At 62.0% G+C, this 15,923-nt stretch overlaps 2 protein-coding genes across 7 annotated transcripts in view; one reads left to right on the top strand and one right to left on the bottom strand.

Annotated features, from left to right (window-relative positions):
• RIMS3 (regulating synaptic membrane exocytosis 3) overlaps positions 1–9,993 on the bottom strand; it is a 128,342-nt gene extending 118,349 nt beyond the window's left edge. For 2 of the 5 annotated variants that reach the window (XR_008573968.1, XM_054802296.1), the window contains exon 1: positions 9,824–9,993. The gene's annotated coding sequence lies outside the window, so the exon portion shown is untranslated. Of the gene's footprint in view, positions 1–2,076; positions 2,340–2,434; positions 2,737–8,919; positions 8,947–9,823 lie in introns of those variants that run through there. The other 3 variants (XM_054802298.1, XM_054802299.1, XM_054802300.1) reach the window with 3 other exon arrangements.
• A 4,327-nt stretch (positions 9,994–14,320) lies between these two features.
• The window catches only part of NFYC (nuclear transcription factor Y subunit gamma), a 37,269-nt gene continuing 35,666 nt past the window's right edge, over positions 14,321–15,923 (top strand). For both annotated transcript variants that reach the window (XM_054802295.1, XM_054802292.1), the window contains exon 1: positions 14,321–14,480. The gene's annotated coding sequence lies outside the window, so the exon portion shown is untranslated. The remainder of the gene's footprint in view (positions 14,481–15,923) is intronic.

Raw genomic sequence — 15,923 nt, 5'->3', positions numbered from 1 at the left:
AGCTGTGCCTCTGCTCCACCCCGAGATGGCTGCCTGCCGCGGGGGCTGCATCCGGCCCCAGCCCGGCAAACCACGCCGAGCTGCCGCTGGGGTCCACCGTGACGCCCCGGCAGCGGTCGGTGCCTGGAGGGGCCACGCAGATGAACCCGCTGGTGCCGGGGTGCCGCGCTGCCGGGACCGGGGCGTTCGCCGGCGGCGGAGGCTGCGACGCGGCTGCCAGACCTCCCGCGCGGTGCAGCGGTTGCTCCCTTCCCTTCCCCATGAATATTTAAACTCCAGCGGGATGGGAGCATCCATCTTCCAAGGAAAGGTGAATTATTAACTCCAGGCCAAGTGAAGCCACTTTATGATAATGGATGGAGGCAGCGCCTGGAAAAATATTTCTCTTTCAAGAGAGCGAGATGGTCACAAACGTAGAGGATGCGTTACGGCCAGGAATGGGGGAGCGGGGCAAGGCGGGGGGCTGCTGCTGGGGCAAGGAGCTTTGCAGGGGCATGGGCGGGCTGAGACCTGAACGGGAGCCATGGGCTCGGCTCCAGCACCGCCGAACTAGCGGATTTATCAATTACAGAAGGGATACAAACAGGGGCAAGTGGGTGATTAGTCATTAATATCGTTACTGAGCTCCCGGAGAGCAGCAGCCGTCCCACGTTTCCCTTCTGGCTGGTGTTCTCCTCCCCTGCGCTGCCCCGGCTGCAGCGACCCACCGCTTCCACTCCCACTCCTCGCACCCCGCGGTGCTCGTTGCTGAGCGGGACCCCGGCACAGCCGCCTGCTTTCGGCAAGATTTGGGGTGTGCCATGACCGTAGCACGTGCATCCCCTCGTGTATACACATGCACGTGGGATTTTTCTGCCTTTGCTGCTGAACAAACATTTGCACGAGGGCTCGAGCCCTCGGATAAAGCCGTCGGCGCAGGGTGAGCCCCAGCTCCGGAGCCGCCCCGGCACAGCCGTGTGCCGGTGGCAAGGCGAGATGGGCGAGAGCAGCCAGCAGCGCTTGCGCTATGCTCAGCGTCTGCTCGAGGAGGGGTCGGGGCTGAGCTGGGACCTTTGGGACCTTTGGGACCTCTGGCATCAGCATTTTCCACCACCCCCCGCCGCTCACCAGGCACCTTTCGGGTTCCCAAACCGCTGCGGCCGCTCGCAGGGGCTGCGGTTTCTCTTAGGAAGCGCCTGCGCAAGGAACGGATCCCAACCGCTTCCCCGACTGCAGCCCCAGCGCACCCTCGGTCGGTCGCACACCGCTTCCCTTCTCCGTGCCTCAGTTTCCCCACCTGCAAACCCGACCTTAGGCTGTGCCTAAACAAACGCACATCCCTTTGCACGAGGGCTCAGCACCCAGCTCAGGCCTCTCCACGCGGCGTTATGGGCAGGAAGAGCTGTGCCACAACCCAGCCCCGTTATTTCTACGGCCAGGAAACCACAAAAGGCTCCTGCTGCTGTTTTCCCCGCTCGGCACTTCAGCTGCCAGGAGAGCACCAGGCTCGGGTGGAAGCAAATTAGATCAGGAGAGCACAGCACTAACGGGATCATTTCCAATGCAACACACACGAGGATAAGCCACAGTAAAGAGGAGCGCACGTTCCTCAGCCCAAAGGCAGGATTTTCTTTATCCTGCCCATAATTTTACCCCTTATCTCTTTTCCCAATCTGCTTCTGGCCTCTGCGGAGAGTGGGTGCTGGGTGGGGAGATCGGGGAGGTGCCCGGCGCTCGGTGCTGAGACGAGCTCGGCTGGAGACCGTGCCCGAGCACTGGAGCCCAGGGTTCCCTCCGCCGAGCCGGCCTCAGCACCGTGACAGCATCCTCGGCCGGCACGGGCAGCCCTGACGCTGCCTCTGCCCCCGGCTCCCTTTCCCCAGCAGCGGGTGGGGGATGCAGGGAACGGCACCTTCACCCCCCCTCTGTATTTTATTTATTCTCTATATTGCAAAACACCGGGATTCGCAGAACAAACGACCCCGACGCTCCAGCAGCGGCTGGATCACACGCAAGCCCCCTCCTTCCCCGCCATGGAAACACGTCCCCGAGCTGTGGGGTGGGGGGCAGCGCCCACAGCCCCCCGCCAGCGCTTACCGCCGCCACGCACCGTCCTTGTGGGAAACGACAACAACCGCCACGAGCGCCGAGAAGTTCTCCAGCGAGCCAGCCCCGGTTCCCCCGCAGGCTGGGATGGCTGCGGGATGCACGGAGGCAGCGGGCACCGGCTGAGCAGCCGGGAGAGGTGTCACGGCTGGAGCATCCCCCCGGCTGCTTGGCTGCTCGGCCGACACGCAGCCAGCACCCGGCACCGATGCACAACGCGCAGCCAAGCACGACCGGCAGGAAAACGGGTTCCCCGTTGCATTTCGATTGCTGCTGCGGCGAGGCTGCCGGGGCCGAGCCCTCCCCGCGCTCGCACCCCAAAGAAAAAGAGGAGACGGAGACATCTTACCGCCCTGCGCGGGTGGAGGAGGACCGGGCAGCGCTGTCCCCGCCGAGGAGGCTCAGCCCCCCAGCCCCATCCCCGGCTGGAGACGGAGGGTGACGGGTCTGGTTAATCTTTAAAGGGTTCTGGAGAGCGGGGCTGTGCTGGCGCTGCTTCAGCATCTCCTTCAGCATCTCCATGGTTACATCGCTGACCCAGTTCTCCCAGCCCCAAGCCGGGGCAGAGCGGTCTAGCGGGGTGGGATGCGCCTCGGTGGGGCTGGGGGCATCCCCGTGCTGGGCTTCGGGCACCCGATGACCCCGCCGGGTCCCCCCCAGGCAGCCGTCACGGACCTGCCAGGGGATGACGGAGCTGGCAAAAGTGGGGAGCGAGGTGACGCGGAGCGTGGGGGGGTCACGGGCATTGGAGACGGCCCCAGGGAGCGGATGGGGCTGCCCAGCCCCGCTGCCGGCACATCCCGGGGAGCGTGCACGTGGAGAGGAACGACCCGGGGCTGCAAGGGAGCCCTGGCCCCCAATGTCCCACTGAGGTAGAAATGTGGGGCAAAACACGGATGGGAAACCCTGGGTGCTGTGGGGAAGGAGGGAGGAGCCCGGCAGGTGGGGAAGGGCCCCTGACAATGGGTGGGGAGAGGAGGAGGAGGGAGGTGATAAATGAGCATGGTGGGGCTGCCTGGGATGCTGCCTCGCCGGGGAAGGAGGCAGAGGGATTTGGGGGGCTGTCTGCTTCCCTGAAACCCCCAAGGTGGGTGTCCCCAGGGAGGGATTGGGGCGGCAGGTCCTTTTGCCCCCCGCCCCGGGCTGCCCCTGCAGCCCCCCGGCGCTGGGGCTGCCTCCAGCCTGGAGGGAGAGCGCTGAAATGCTGCCAACGCCTGGAGCAGGTAGGCCCTAAAATTAACACTTCTGGGGAAGGAAAAGCTTATTAGAGCTGCCACTACGGGGCCTGCCAGTCCCGAGCGGGGCACAACGCGCTGGGGCAAGCGGCAGCGGCACAGCTCGCAAGCACGTGCTCCTCCTTGTACTGGGAAGGCAAGGGCTTATTTCCCCTAAAAGTACTTAATTCTAATTAATTGCTTCAGATTTGATAGGCAGTTACTTGTATAAATTTAATTGCCCAGCAAGAGGTATAATTCAGTGCACATGAGCTGAGAACTCACGAGTAACTCCAGCTACTGGAGTTGCGAATCTCATTGCTCAGGCAGGTTATAAAAGTTAAATTCTGGCTGGAAAACGCCGGAGGCACGGCATTAATCCTCCCGCACAATCTCCACGGGAAACAGAAACCTTGAAATTAAAGGATGGGTCCAAATGTGCCCCATTTGTGGGAACAGCGGAGCTTGGAGGCGAGAAGTTGGGATGGGGCTGAGCCGGGGCTGCGCTCGGGGATCCTGCCCAAGGGTGCTCCGGCCCCTGCCCATGCACCCGGAACACGACCTGACCGCTGCGCGAGCGAGGTTTAGCAAGCCTGCGCCTGGGAGGAGGAGGAGGAGGAGGAGGGCCCCAGGGCAAACCCCACAGCACGCTCCTGCCGGGTTGTTCCCATCCAGGTGGGAGCAGGAGGACAAAACACCGGAGCTGCTCAGCCACCCCGGCCGGTGCTGGAGCCCCTCTCCGGGAGGGATGGCAGAGCAGCACCACGAGCTGCTCGTGTCGGCAGTGCCCCGGCACACGGGGCTTTGCCGAGAAGGCGACCGCGCAGCCCGGTCGGTCTGTGGCAGGCAGAGGCTTTCTGCCGGGATGGGACGTGCCGGCGGCCATGGCGTGGGTGAAGAGCTCGGTCCCCTGCACAGACCTGTCGATGGGACGGTGGCGACAGCGGCCGACGCTCTGGCCTAGGGACATCCCGACGGGCTGAGAGATGGCTTTGTGGAGACCGGCTCCTCCAGCGACGCAAGGGACGCATCGCATCTCTGCTGGGATAAGCGGTGGGACGGTACCTCAAGCCTGGGAGCGGGTCGGGTCTGAACAGCCTTTCTGCTGCGGGCGCTTTCCTCCACACTGCCGTGCTGCTCCCGTGACGGGGATGGACCGGGAGCCGCAGCCCTGCGTGGGGGTCTCCAGCGCAGCCCCGGCAGTGACAGCGTGACACGCAAGAACCCACTGTCCCATGCTGGAGCGTGTGTCTTCCTCGGTCCCGGCTGTGTCCGCGCGCACCTCTGCCATGGTGATTCCTTTGCCATCCCCGTTCACAAAGCCCGTGTCCTTCTCCAGCCAGCCGGGGTGCCGCAGCTCCAGCAGAACCGATGCTCCTGGCAGACAGGATCTGTCCGGGAGCACCGGGAACGGAGTATCTCCAGGAGGGACAGGCAGGAACACGGCATCTTTCCACACCCACCTCGCAGCCATCTTTCGTTGGGTTGGGGACGGCCGTGGGAGCCGGGGGCACCCATGTCTGCCCCTGCCTGGTGGCCTGATCCTGGGCTAAGCCCCCTCCGAGACAGAAGGAGCCCAGGGCCAGTGCCCTGACCACTCTGTCCCTTTCCCCCATGTCCCTGCGTGACGTCTGCCGCTCGCTTAAATCAGATCTGTGCTGAATCCCAGCGTTTCCTAGGCAACATAAAAGAATCAGAGGAGCAAAAGCCACCCGGCAGGGCTGCGGCTGGGGGATGGCCAGCTCCCGCTGAGCCCAGCCTGCTGGGTTAGGTGCCTGGCGGATGACGGCTCACGGTTCTGCGGCAAGCACCGGGGCATCCCTAATGGTCCGGTCCCATCCCCCAGACACGCTGCCTGGAGCAGGCTCCCGCAGGGCAGAGCTCGGTGCCTCTGCACTGGCTGCACCCTTGTGCTGGTTGTGGCCATGACGGGCAGCTTGGGGGGGAGCAGGACCTCGCTGGGGACGTGCACGAGGAGGCGCGTGGTCGCTGCCAGCGGCTGCCTTGGGTAGCGTGATGCTGCAGCCGCGCAGCCCCAAAAACTGGGCCGCTTCCACGGGGAGGCAGCGGGGACGTAAGAAACCAGCCCAGGGCCCTTGGTGGCGTCGGGGATGGGATCACCTCGCTCAGACCCCAACCCCTCGCCCGGCACTCGGGCACTGAGGGCTCACACCGCCGCAACGGGGCTGGGGCTGGTACCAGCCTCCGCCGGCACGGAGGGGCTGTGGAAAGGAGCTTTTCCTGTTACCCAGCAGCCGCTGCCTTCCTGGCTGCACGGCTCCGAGCTCTGCAATGCAGCTCACACCGCTTGTCTGCTGTGTGTGAATCCCATCAATATTTCATGGAGCTGCTTCCTCCAGGGGAAGGACTGGTATCAGCTCTGGCTTTCTGCTGCTCCTACCAGCGCTCCTCTTCTTGCAGAGAACATCTGATTTCCTTCCACCAGCAGCCAGCACCCAACAGCCCCCCCATTCCCTCCCATTTCTGCGTTAGCAAATATCGCTTTGCTTTTCAGGGGCTCTGTATCCCACGTGGGTCGAGAGCTCTGAAGTCCCCTTGGGTTCAAATCAAAGTACTGACCATCTTCTGCCCCTGGTCACTTAAGCCTGCCCGCAGCAGAGGTGCCCAATGCTGCAGCCCCGTGTTGGGCCACCCAGGACCAAGCCACCGGCCCCGCTGCTCCAGGATGGGTGACCAAACCCACCCACGCTCCCCGTGGCCCCGCCGTGTTCAGCAGCAGGACAGTGAACGTGGCTCCGTGACAGCTTGGTGCCAGCAGCCCAGACCCCGTCTGACCAGGTCTGATCCACCCTGCCTGGCCGCATCCAGCCCGCAGGTCCCAGCTTGCTCCAGAGCCCAGCAGGAGCCAGGGGGTAAGGCAGGCTCTTTGCAGAAAAAGTTGCTTTTTGAATGCTAAGACTGCACTATCATAGCCAAGCTTCTTAAGGGATCAGCAGAAAACTTGCTTGCCATAGGAAGACTTCTGTGAGCCGGAGCGATGCCAAAAGGCAGCGGGAGCCTGGCACTGCCCGTGGCAAACACCCATCGCTCCGCCGTGGTCTGCGCCCGACCTGGCAGAGAAGCCGGGGCAGCTCTCCTGGGCCGGCACCGGCACCCCCCCGGCAGAGCGGGAGGACGGGCCGATGGGGCACTGGAGCGGCTGCTCCCGGCAAGGCGCTGCTCACCGGAGCACACGTCCCTTGGCCGCGGAGGGGGGCGATGCACGAGCGTGCCCGAAGAGAAGGCCAAATGCTCTCGCATCGCTCCACCATCCAACAGCTAAAATAGGCGCGATTCACTCTGTGCAGGCTGGGAGACCTCCAGCGCCGGGAGCTGTGGGAAGGATGAGGAGCCCGGGGAGGCTCCCACCGTGATCCCTCCACGGTCCGACACAGCATCCCGGGGCAGGCGGGGAGCCCCTGAACCCGGCAGGCAGTGAGCACGGTGTGTCAGCAGGGCTGTCAATCCTGCGCTAAATCACTATAAAATAATTACCAAATGAGCCTGTTTCCCTGCTATTTGAGATGCTGTGACAAAACATTTTAAGTGCATTGAAATGGATGCAAGGAGATGGTGCCGCACGGCTTGGGTTTTAATAAGCAGGAAAATTAGGCATTTTCATAACCTTAAGCGGCATCTTGCATCGATGTGACGCTTCCCAGAGGGCTGCGGCGCAGCAGGAGCAGGCGTGAGCCCACAAAGAGCCCGATCCACACGGGCTGACTCGGCTGAGCTGTGGGAGGACGGACCTGGGGTGCGCAGGGGAAGCTGGTGGGGATTTACCCCAACTTGGGGTGCAAGGGGCCAACCAAGGGGCAGACCAAGATGCTGCGATCTCATCCTCTGCCCGTGTCCCACAAAGGCTACTGCGACCGGTGCTGCGAGGACAGGGCTGAAACGGGGACGAAGCGAGAGCCCGGGAGCGCTGTGCCTGCAGAGAGGAGCGCTGGGACGTGGGAGGCGGCAGGAGTTTGCCCTCGTGAAGTGATGCTGGAGACGGTACATCACTCTTTGGGAGGGATGCGTAAGCACAGCAGAAGGGCTGGCTTTCAAGAGGTGTTGATGTAGAAAGAAATGGGCACACGTCGAAACTGGGGCTGGAGGTGAGAGGTGCAGGAGCAGCCACTCCACTGCTCGGGGAAGGGGCCGTGCGATGCAGCGGCCATGCCAGGGCTGGTTCGGGCAGGCAGCCCCTCGTCCTGCGACGGGGGAACAACCCCGGGCTGCAGCGCCTGGCAGCAAAGCCGCTGGGTTTGTGCTGCAAGCAAAGCCCATCCCCGTGCCGCTGGCCCGAGGGGATCCGCAGGCTCCTGCTCTCAGCACACTAATGAAATAAGCAGCGCAGCCCCACGGGATGTTCCCTGTGCGCAGAGTGATGCAATTCAGCCCAGGGCTAATTGTTTTGCTCAGCCTCGAAAGACCCCTCGCGACGCTTCCCGGCCCCCCGGGAGCAGGCACTGGCCATCGCAGAGCCCGGCACGGCCACCACCTCCCGCAGGGACAGCTCTGCAGCTCAGTGTGAGCACCCACGCGGTGGCCCTGTCCCTGGGGACCCTTTCGAGGTGCAGAGCAGCCGCTGCTCCGCAGCAGCTCAGCCGCCAGTGGCTGGCCAGGCCCATGCCCATTCGGGTGCTTCCCGGCTCGCAGGGATAAGCGATGCCCACGCTGCCCTCGGGCTTCTCCCCACTTGCTGTAGCCCCAGGTATAGGAAGCTGGGAGCAGCCCAGGGGCCTCTGCCTGTCCCAGGGCATCGTTTCACTCTTCCTCACCAGTTCTTTAACGGATTTCCCTACAGAACCGACCACACCACCTGCCCAAAACGCCACGGAGGGCACAACGGGCTCTCCGGGTCAAGCAGAGTCAAATCGATGTACAAAGCGCAGGCTGGAGGTGCCGGGCAGCCTGGGGAGAGGTGAGTGCCGGCGTTACGTGGGCTGCTCGCTGCGAGGACGAGGCCCCAAGGCAAACCGTCCCCAGGCAGGACCCCCCCGCTTTCACCGGTCCCTACCCCCGTTTTCCCGGCGGTGGGGACCGGCGTGCATGGGACGGGGTTGACGTCAACAGGCTTTCAGCAGGGATGATGGATGGCACGGGAAAGCGCTCCCGTTCCCGAGCCGCTGGCTGGGAAGCGCTGCCTGTCGCCCCGAGCCGGGGAGGGCTCCGGTAAACCGGCCCTGGCAGCGCCCGGCCGAGGAGCCCTTGGGGATGGGGGAAGCGCGGCCGCAGCCCCCACGCTTTCGGTGCAGCGATGTTTTCGGGGCGTTCACGTCTCGGCTCGGAGCCTGGGGTATGTTTTAGGGGTGCCAGGCGCACCTCACCGGCAGCCGTGGGGTGCGGGGGGGCACCGGGGCTGTCCCACCGCGGGTCGGGACCCCTCTTTCCCCCCTCTTTCCCCCCTCCCCCGGGGCTGCCGGAACGCCCGTCCCGCTCCTCCCGGGCACCGCATCCGCGACGGGCATCCCCAAAATCACTGCCCCCCCCCCCCCCCCCCCGTGGCCGGCGGGGGATGCTCCGAGGCAGGTGCGGCCCCGCTCCCCGCCGGTGGCCGCGGGGACCGAGGCGGTCGCCGTCCCGGGCGCCCGGGAGCGCCCCACCCCGCGCCGCCGCCGCGGGCACTCACCGCCGCTGCCGCCGCCGCCGCCGCCCGTGCCCGCTCCTCCCCTCGGCCCCGGCGGGCTGCTGGGAGCGGCGGGCGGGGGAGCCCCGGGCCCGGCCCCGACGGCCCGGGCTGCTGCGGAGAGGGGCCGGCACCCCCCCGAGGGTCCGACCCGGGGCCGTCCGGTGCCCCCCCGAAAGCTGCCAACTGCACCCTGAAAGGCACCGACCGGAGCCTACACCCATCATTTGGATCCTAAGGGCTGCTGGCTGCACCCTACGCCCGCCAGCCAGACCCCAAGAGCCACCCGCCAGACCCTACACCCATCAACTGGACCCCAAGAGTCATCACGCAAACCCTACACCCGTCAGCTGGAGCCCAAGAACCACCGGCCGGACCCTACACCCGTCAGCTGGAGCCCAAGAACCACCAGCCGGACCCTACACCATCAACCAGAGACCCCCTAGAGCCACCAGCAGGACCCTGCTCCTGCCAGCCAGACCCCAGGAGCCACCCACCAGACCCCACACCCATCAGCTGGACTCCAAGAGCTGCCAACCTGGCCCTTCTCCCACCAGCTGGACCCCAAGAGCTACTGGCCAGACCCCACTACTATCACCTGGACCCCAAGAGTCACCAGCCAGACCCAACACCCATCAACCAGACCCCCAGGGCTGCCCACAGGAGCCTCCAGCCAGACCTGAAGCGCTGCCAGCCGGTCCCTGCTCAGCCTGGGTGGCCGCGGTGCCTGCTTCTTCAGGAGCACATAAACTTCCCGGCTCCGATGCCTTTCGGCCACCACCAGAGAGTGAGCGCGGCCCTCCCAGGGGGACGGGGCCAAGGGGGACTTCTTGTGCCCTGGCTCCTTCTGAAGGAGAAAGTTTGAGCGGAGATGCAGCCCCGGTTCCCGCGCTGCCCTTGGACTCACCTTGGCTCCTTGAATACAAACGCTAATTTCCCTCTAAGCAGCGTCTCTTTTTACTCATGGTAAATTCCTCCAGTGCTTTCCCTGCGTTGCCTCTGCAGGCTGTGCACCGCGGCTGACAGGGAGCCACGTGCCAGGAGGAAACCCTCCTTCGCCAACTTTAACTCTGTCCCTCCCTAAAATAATGCCAGGCTTGGATTTCCCGCTGGGTGAGCTCCCCATCCTCGCCATGCCGGGGGTCCCGGGGCTGCCACCGGCATCCTGAGTTGCGGGGAACCACCTGGCCCTCGTGGGCAAGGTCTCCGCTGGGCCCCGCTCAGGGCCTTGGGGGGTGATTTGGGACGACATCCCCAGGGTGGGTTGGCGGGTACGGTGCTCGATGGACATCCATCGGTGCAGGGAGGATGGGGGGAAAATTCCCTGCGGCTGCTGCAGGGGAAGGGGATGCCAGGGAGAGCCGGGATGCGGCGGGTCCCAGCATTGTGCACGGGAAAGCTGGTTAAGGAGCGGGAATAGCTGAAAGAACTAAATATGGAAACTTGGATAAAACATCGCTGAAGTAGGGAGATGGTTTCCTAACAGAATTCAAAGCATATAAACAAACTCAGGGAGGGAGAGAGGTTGTCTGGAGGGGGCCTTTATGAGTAATATTTAGAAAAACTGGCTGAAAATATCTTGGTAGGGAAGGCTATTTCATCAAAGCAAACTTCTAGCTTGGTGGGGAAAGTGTCAGTCCTGGGAACACATTGTTTTGGGGGAAGAGATAGTGAAAGCATGTGCCTTGATGGTGAAAAGCCTCTCCTTCTAACATTTTTTTTTTCAACTGCCACATTTTGATGATAAAACATGAAGTTTCATGGCAATAATAAAATTTTAATGACAAGAGATTTCAGTTCAATTGGTAGGAAACTTTCTGACCGACTGGTTTTCTGCTTTCCTTGGCAGGTTGCTTCGGGATCCCTCGCTGACCTCCCACCAGGAGAGACTCGGTGGCTCATCCCCGCGCACTCGGGGCCGGGGGTTGTGCGGCACCGACAGCCCCTGCAGCCGATCTCCCAGGAAGCGCTTCCCTGGAGCGGGATGGAGAAAGGCCCCAGACATGGGCTCGCACTGGTATCCCATCAGAGCTCTCCCATCTCTAATGTGTCTTAATTCGTTAAGGAGCTCAGCTCTCCGGTTTGTCGGCTCCTAACCACCTTCTCCTTTATGTTTTGGTTTTGCGCTGGTGAAAAGGGGGCGGTTTAATGGGATTACTCTGGTAAAACCCACGTAAGAGGATTCATGGGGCTTGGCTTTACGGTGCTGCCAGGGCTATCAGCAGCGTGTGGCGCAGGGGGACGAGCGTGCTGGCCGTGGGTTAATGGAAAGCGCGGAAGAGGCTTTGCAAGCCCCGCCATCGTAGGGACCCCCAAACCGCGGTGTCCCTGTGTGCGTGACCCCGGGATTCTGCAGATCCCGTGGGTGCCACATGCTCCCCTCACCCTGCCTCTGCAGGGCAGAGATCTGCCCGTGGCGTGGCTGCTGCTCGTCCCAGCCAGAGGTGGATGTAACGGGCAACAGGAAACACAAAGAAGGGGGCAGAAATGCCGGGAGCTCTGGGGCTGCCCTGGGGGCTCTGGGGCTGGGTGTTCGGGGAGGAAGAGGGCTGCACCTCATGAAGGGTTATGGGGAGAGGATGGTTTATGCTGGGACTGGGCAAACCCAGCGTGTTTTGCAGAGTGTTTTCCAGAGCGATGCTGCCCCAGGCAGGCGCTAGTCCCTGTCCCGAGAGCCAGGCTGTGGGCTGGGCCCCGCGTGGGCAGAGGGGCCGGTCCCCTTGGCACCGCTGGAGCCCTTGCCCACGGGGATGAGCACATTGCTGCCGGTGCTCGGGGAGGTTCTCAGTGCTGCGTCAGCTCTGCAGCCTGCTCTCGCTCCTGTGCCGTGTCCCACTTCTTGCAGGAGAAGGAGCTGCACCGAGATGCTGTAAAAATCTGTCGCCATTCTGCAGGGAGCGGTCGGGTCACGTGGGCTCACCAGTATCCTACTGGGAAAGCCAGCGTGGTTGATCTGTGCCGGGCAACAGCCAGGCAAGAGGCAGTAGCGCACCATCTGCCTCTCCTCGGGGTACCGCGGGCACTGGGAAACCCGCTGTCCTGCAGCGGGGCCAAGCAAGCTGAACCGAATCCCGAATCCCAGCTCTGAGCTGGAGCTGAGTCTTCTGTCCACTGCCAGTGAGATCAAAGCACGTACCTGGGGAAATGGGGCCTCCCAGGGACTTAAAAGTTTCTAATTTTCATAACTCTGGGGGGTTTTAATGACTTCTGTCATCTTTGCCCTGGAGATGGAGGGCTGGGAGAACTACGGCTCCCAAAATCTGGCCCTAAATAGCCTCTTTTTTCCCCAAATCTACAAGGCAGTGTGTCCATGTCCATACATAATTTATACCCAGGTTTTTCCTTTCTACACTTTTCTTTGCTTGGCGATAATTGCCCCAAAGGAACAGCTGATTTGGGGAGAGTCCAGAGGACTGCTGTAATGGGAGTCCCAGGGGACGGGAGGGGGCTGAGCCGAGGAGAAGGGCCAGACGTGTCACCTCTGCTCTGAGATGATTTTCTTAGTGCCAAACATCTTCAGCCCTTCCAAAGCCTGGCCCCGGGGTGCCGTCAGCGCGGCACAGCTCCTCAGGGTCCCATCACCGGCGCAGGAGGGAGTCGGCTGAGCAGGTACCAGATGTTGGTTAAGTGCGAAATCAACAAACCACCAACAAATTTATGCAAGCGCCAATAAAGCAGAGAGTGGAAAAGCACTTTCCTTTTCTTTTTTTTTTTTCCTTTCTTGTTTTTCTTGGCTCCTCCACATTTCGGGCAGGCTGACATAGAGACCTCTGTGTTTGCAGATGGCTGCGATCCTTCTCGGGGAAGCCGAGCGGTTCCAGAGTTCCAGACAATGCATCCATTGCTGCCCAGAGAGCAGGTGGGGAGGAAACGGAGCATCATGGGTGCAGCGCAAGGCACACAAAAGGATCCAGCGGGAGGAGGAGCGGGGTTTTGTTCAGAAACTCTTCAAGTGGGGCCTGGTCCCTGGCAGGAAAAAACAGCTGGTTGGTTTGACAGCTGTGCCTGGCAGCAAAGTCAGCAGCAGTGGCGGCTAATTGATTTATAAATGAGTCATTCTGACGAGGGGCCGTATAGCATTGCGTATCGTCGCTCTCAAACATTACAAAAGAAGGCTAGCTTAGAAATTGTGAGAATTAATAAAGAAAAACAACTAGCCTGGCTTTTATTTCTCTTGGCTGCCTTGCAAGTGCCCTGAGATCACAAAGTTGCAAAACTTTCAATAAGACCGCAGGAATTTGCTGCAAGATATCTCCCACTTCAGTGCCAACACGTAGTCTTCAGGGCAGCTGAGCTCTGAAACCGCAGAAATTTGTCCCATTTCCTACATTTGGGCAAATGTCATGCAACACCAACCACAGATCCGCGCTCTCTGTGGCTGCAGGATGCCGGAGGGAATTTCTCCTCTTTCACAGGGTGCGGAGCCCACGTGGTGAACCACCGTACCAGAAACTTCACCAGGAAACACCACCGATTTTGGAAAGTCCATGGAAAGGGTGAGGGGGAAGGGCAGCAGCCACACAGGACCTGACTTCCCCATCTCAAATGACATTTAAAGCACCAGACAAGGAAATCCTCTTTCTAGTTGCAAATTGGATGCAAAGAATTTGGGCACCAGAAAGAGAGTAATGAGGCAAAGATGGAGTCACTTTTCATGATGCACTTTTTCATGGGAAAAATACTGAAGCAGCATGAGTCACGCTTCAGTATAACATGTCCCCGAGCCAGAAGAGCAGTCCCTGGGAAACGAGATAGCCGGCTGAACTGGACCGAGCAGGCTTTTGCTTGAATCGGCTCCAGCTCGGGGAGGACAGCAGCAGAAAGTTACCCAGTGATGATAGATCAGAGGCCTGTGTGAAGAGAGTTGGACAGCTCAGTGAGGTTTAATTTGGACAGCTCTCAGGGCCATGACAGGCAGGGCTGGAAACCTCCCTGGATGAGCCAACAGGCTAACGGAGGAGCAACTCCTCCACCGCGGCTGGGCTGGCTGAGGGATGCAGAGCCCTCGGGCTGTGATCGCTGTGCTGCCAGGCAGCTGCCTGGGGACAGCCAGGACCTTGGGGACGGCGAGCAACACCTACAGCTTCCTTCAACGCCTCAGGGGGACTGCCCCACGCCAGCCCGCCTCGGCCTCAGGCCCCGGCCCTGCTGGAGCCCAGACCCGCCACAGGCCTAGCCCAGGAACGACCTGGGCCGGGCCCTGCTGAACCCAGAGGCCTGGCTCCCCCTCACACCGAGGCCTGGGCCCCCGCTCGGGCCTACCCGGACCCCCCCGCCCCTCACCGACACCCCCCGCCCGCTGGATCCTCCCCGCCGCTCCGCAGCGGAAATCTCGCGAGATCAGCCCCGGGTCATGCGCCTGCGCAGTGCCGCGGCCCAAGGGAAAGGGGTGGAGCCTCCGCACCGCCGCCTCACGGATCCGCCGCCATCTTGTTTCTCGGCCGCTGGGCGCTCGCTCTGCTCTGGCCGCCCCCCTCCCCCTCCTTCCCGCCTCCCGACAGCCGGGCCGGAGGCAGCGCGGGCGCCGGGCGGAGGAGGCGGAGGTCGCGGCGCCGGCTGCCCCGGTGAGTGCGCGGGGAGCGGGTGGAACGCGGCGGGGGGAGTCGGCGGCCCGTGAGGGGGCGCGGGGCGGGGGTGGCCCGAGGGGTTCCCCCCCCCCACCGCCGGCCCGGCAGCTCCGCTCCCATTGGCAGAGCCGTATCGCGCCCGCTGATTGGCCCGCGCCGGGGGAGGCGGGCGAGGGAAGCTGCGCGCTGATTGGCTTCCGAGGAGCGGACCGGGGAGAGGACAGGAAACCGAACCGTTTCTCCGCGCGGACCGGGGGTGGGGGAGGGGCGCGCTCGAGGCTCGGCCCCGGGGGCAGCCGGGCCCAGCCGGGAGGGAGCGAGCGAGCGAGGCCTGTGCGGGCCTGGGGCTGGCGGAGCCAGCCCGGGATAGGTGCTGTCTGACGGCCGGCGTGCAGGGCAGGGCGCGGCGCGGAGGCCTTCCCGGGCAGCCAGCGGGCGTTGGCGGCGGCAGACCCGATCTGCTGGGCCCCGACTGGGAATATGCTGCGGGAGAGCTCAGTTTCACGTGGTGGTGATGCTATATTTACTGATCTTTGGGATTTTTTTGCCACCTAAGCTTTAAGTGGCTTCTCCAGAGTCTGCCCCAGCACTCGGTGGGAAGAGGGGCAGGACCTGAGCCAGGCCACAAAGCAGTCAGAGGTAGTTTGTGGGTCTCTGGTAAATATCTGAGGGATCGTTTAATCTCTGCTTGAAATCCAAGGGCAGTGAGAGCTGTGAAAATAGCTGCATATAAATATGGTCTCCCTAGATTCTGCTTTTTTCTGAGCTGAGGAAATGACAGAAATGTCCCCCAGTAACTGGTAAAGGACACTACATTAAAAGCAGGATGAGTATGGCATGGACGAAAGCTAATTCTTTGTTGGCTGGTCTGCATTTCATTCAGTCAGTTAATTCTCCGGCCACATCATTGGCTGTGCGGGTGCTTGGGGGTCAGGGCTGAGTGGGGGGCACAGGACAAGCGGGATGGCAGGGTCGGTGTGCGCTCTGTGGTGGCTGAGCTGTGTCCCAGGGCTGGCCCCAGAACCCAGAGCTCTGGCAGGCTTCAGGTTATTCACAGAAGAAACAATAGCACTGGCTACTCCTTCTGGAATGTGATTCTTCATATCACCTTTTGAGACACTTGTTGAGTAAAGCGTTCTCCACTTACTCATGAATAAATACTTCTTGTCTGTCTCAATAGCTGTCGAGTACAGGTAATTAAAAGGAAGGTGTCAACCGGCTTCACTTGCAATGCAGAGCAAAGAGTCCGCAGCATGTGGTTAACTTTTCCTCTAGTCCGACATCCAGAAAACAGACCTCCCGGGTCATCAGGCAGCGTTTGCTGCCATTGCCCTTGGCAATATTGCGTGTGTTTTCTTAGGCTTACCTGTGCCCTTCTTAAATTAGGTTACGTTCTTGGATGGGGCTACTTCTGCTGGATCTGTGTTTGTCTTCAGTTGA

This window comes from Grus americana, chromosome 23 (genome assembly GCF_028858705.1).
Source record: "Grus americana isolate bGruAme1 chromosome 23, bGruAme1.mat, whole genome shotgun sequence".
Classification (NCBI taxonomy): Eukaryota; Metazoa; Chordata; class Aves; order Gruiformes; family Gruidae; genus Grus; species Grus americana.
The sequence above is the reverse complement of the archived record's forward strand: the minus strand, read 5'-3'. Positions and strand labels throughout refer to the sequence as shown.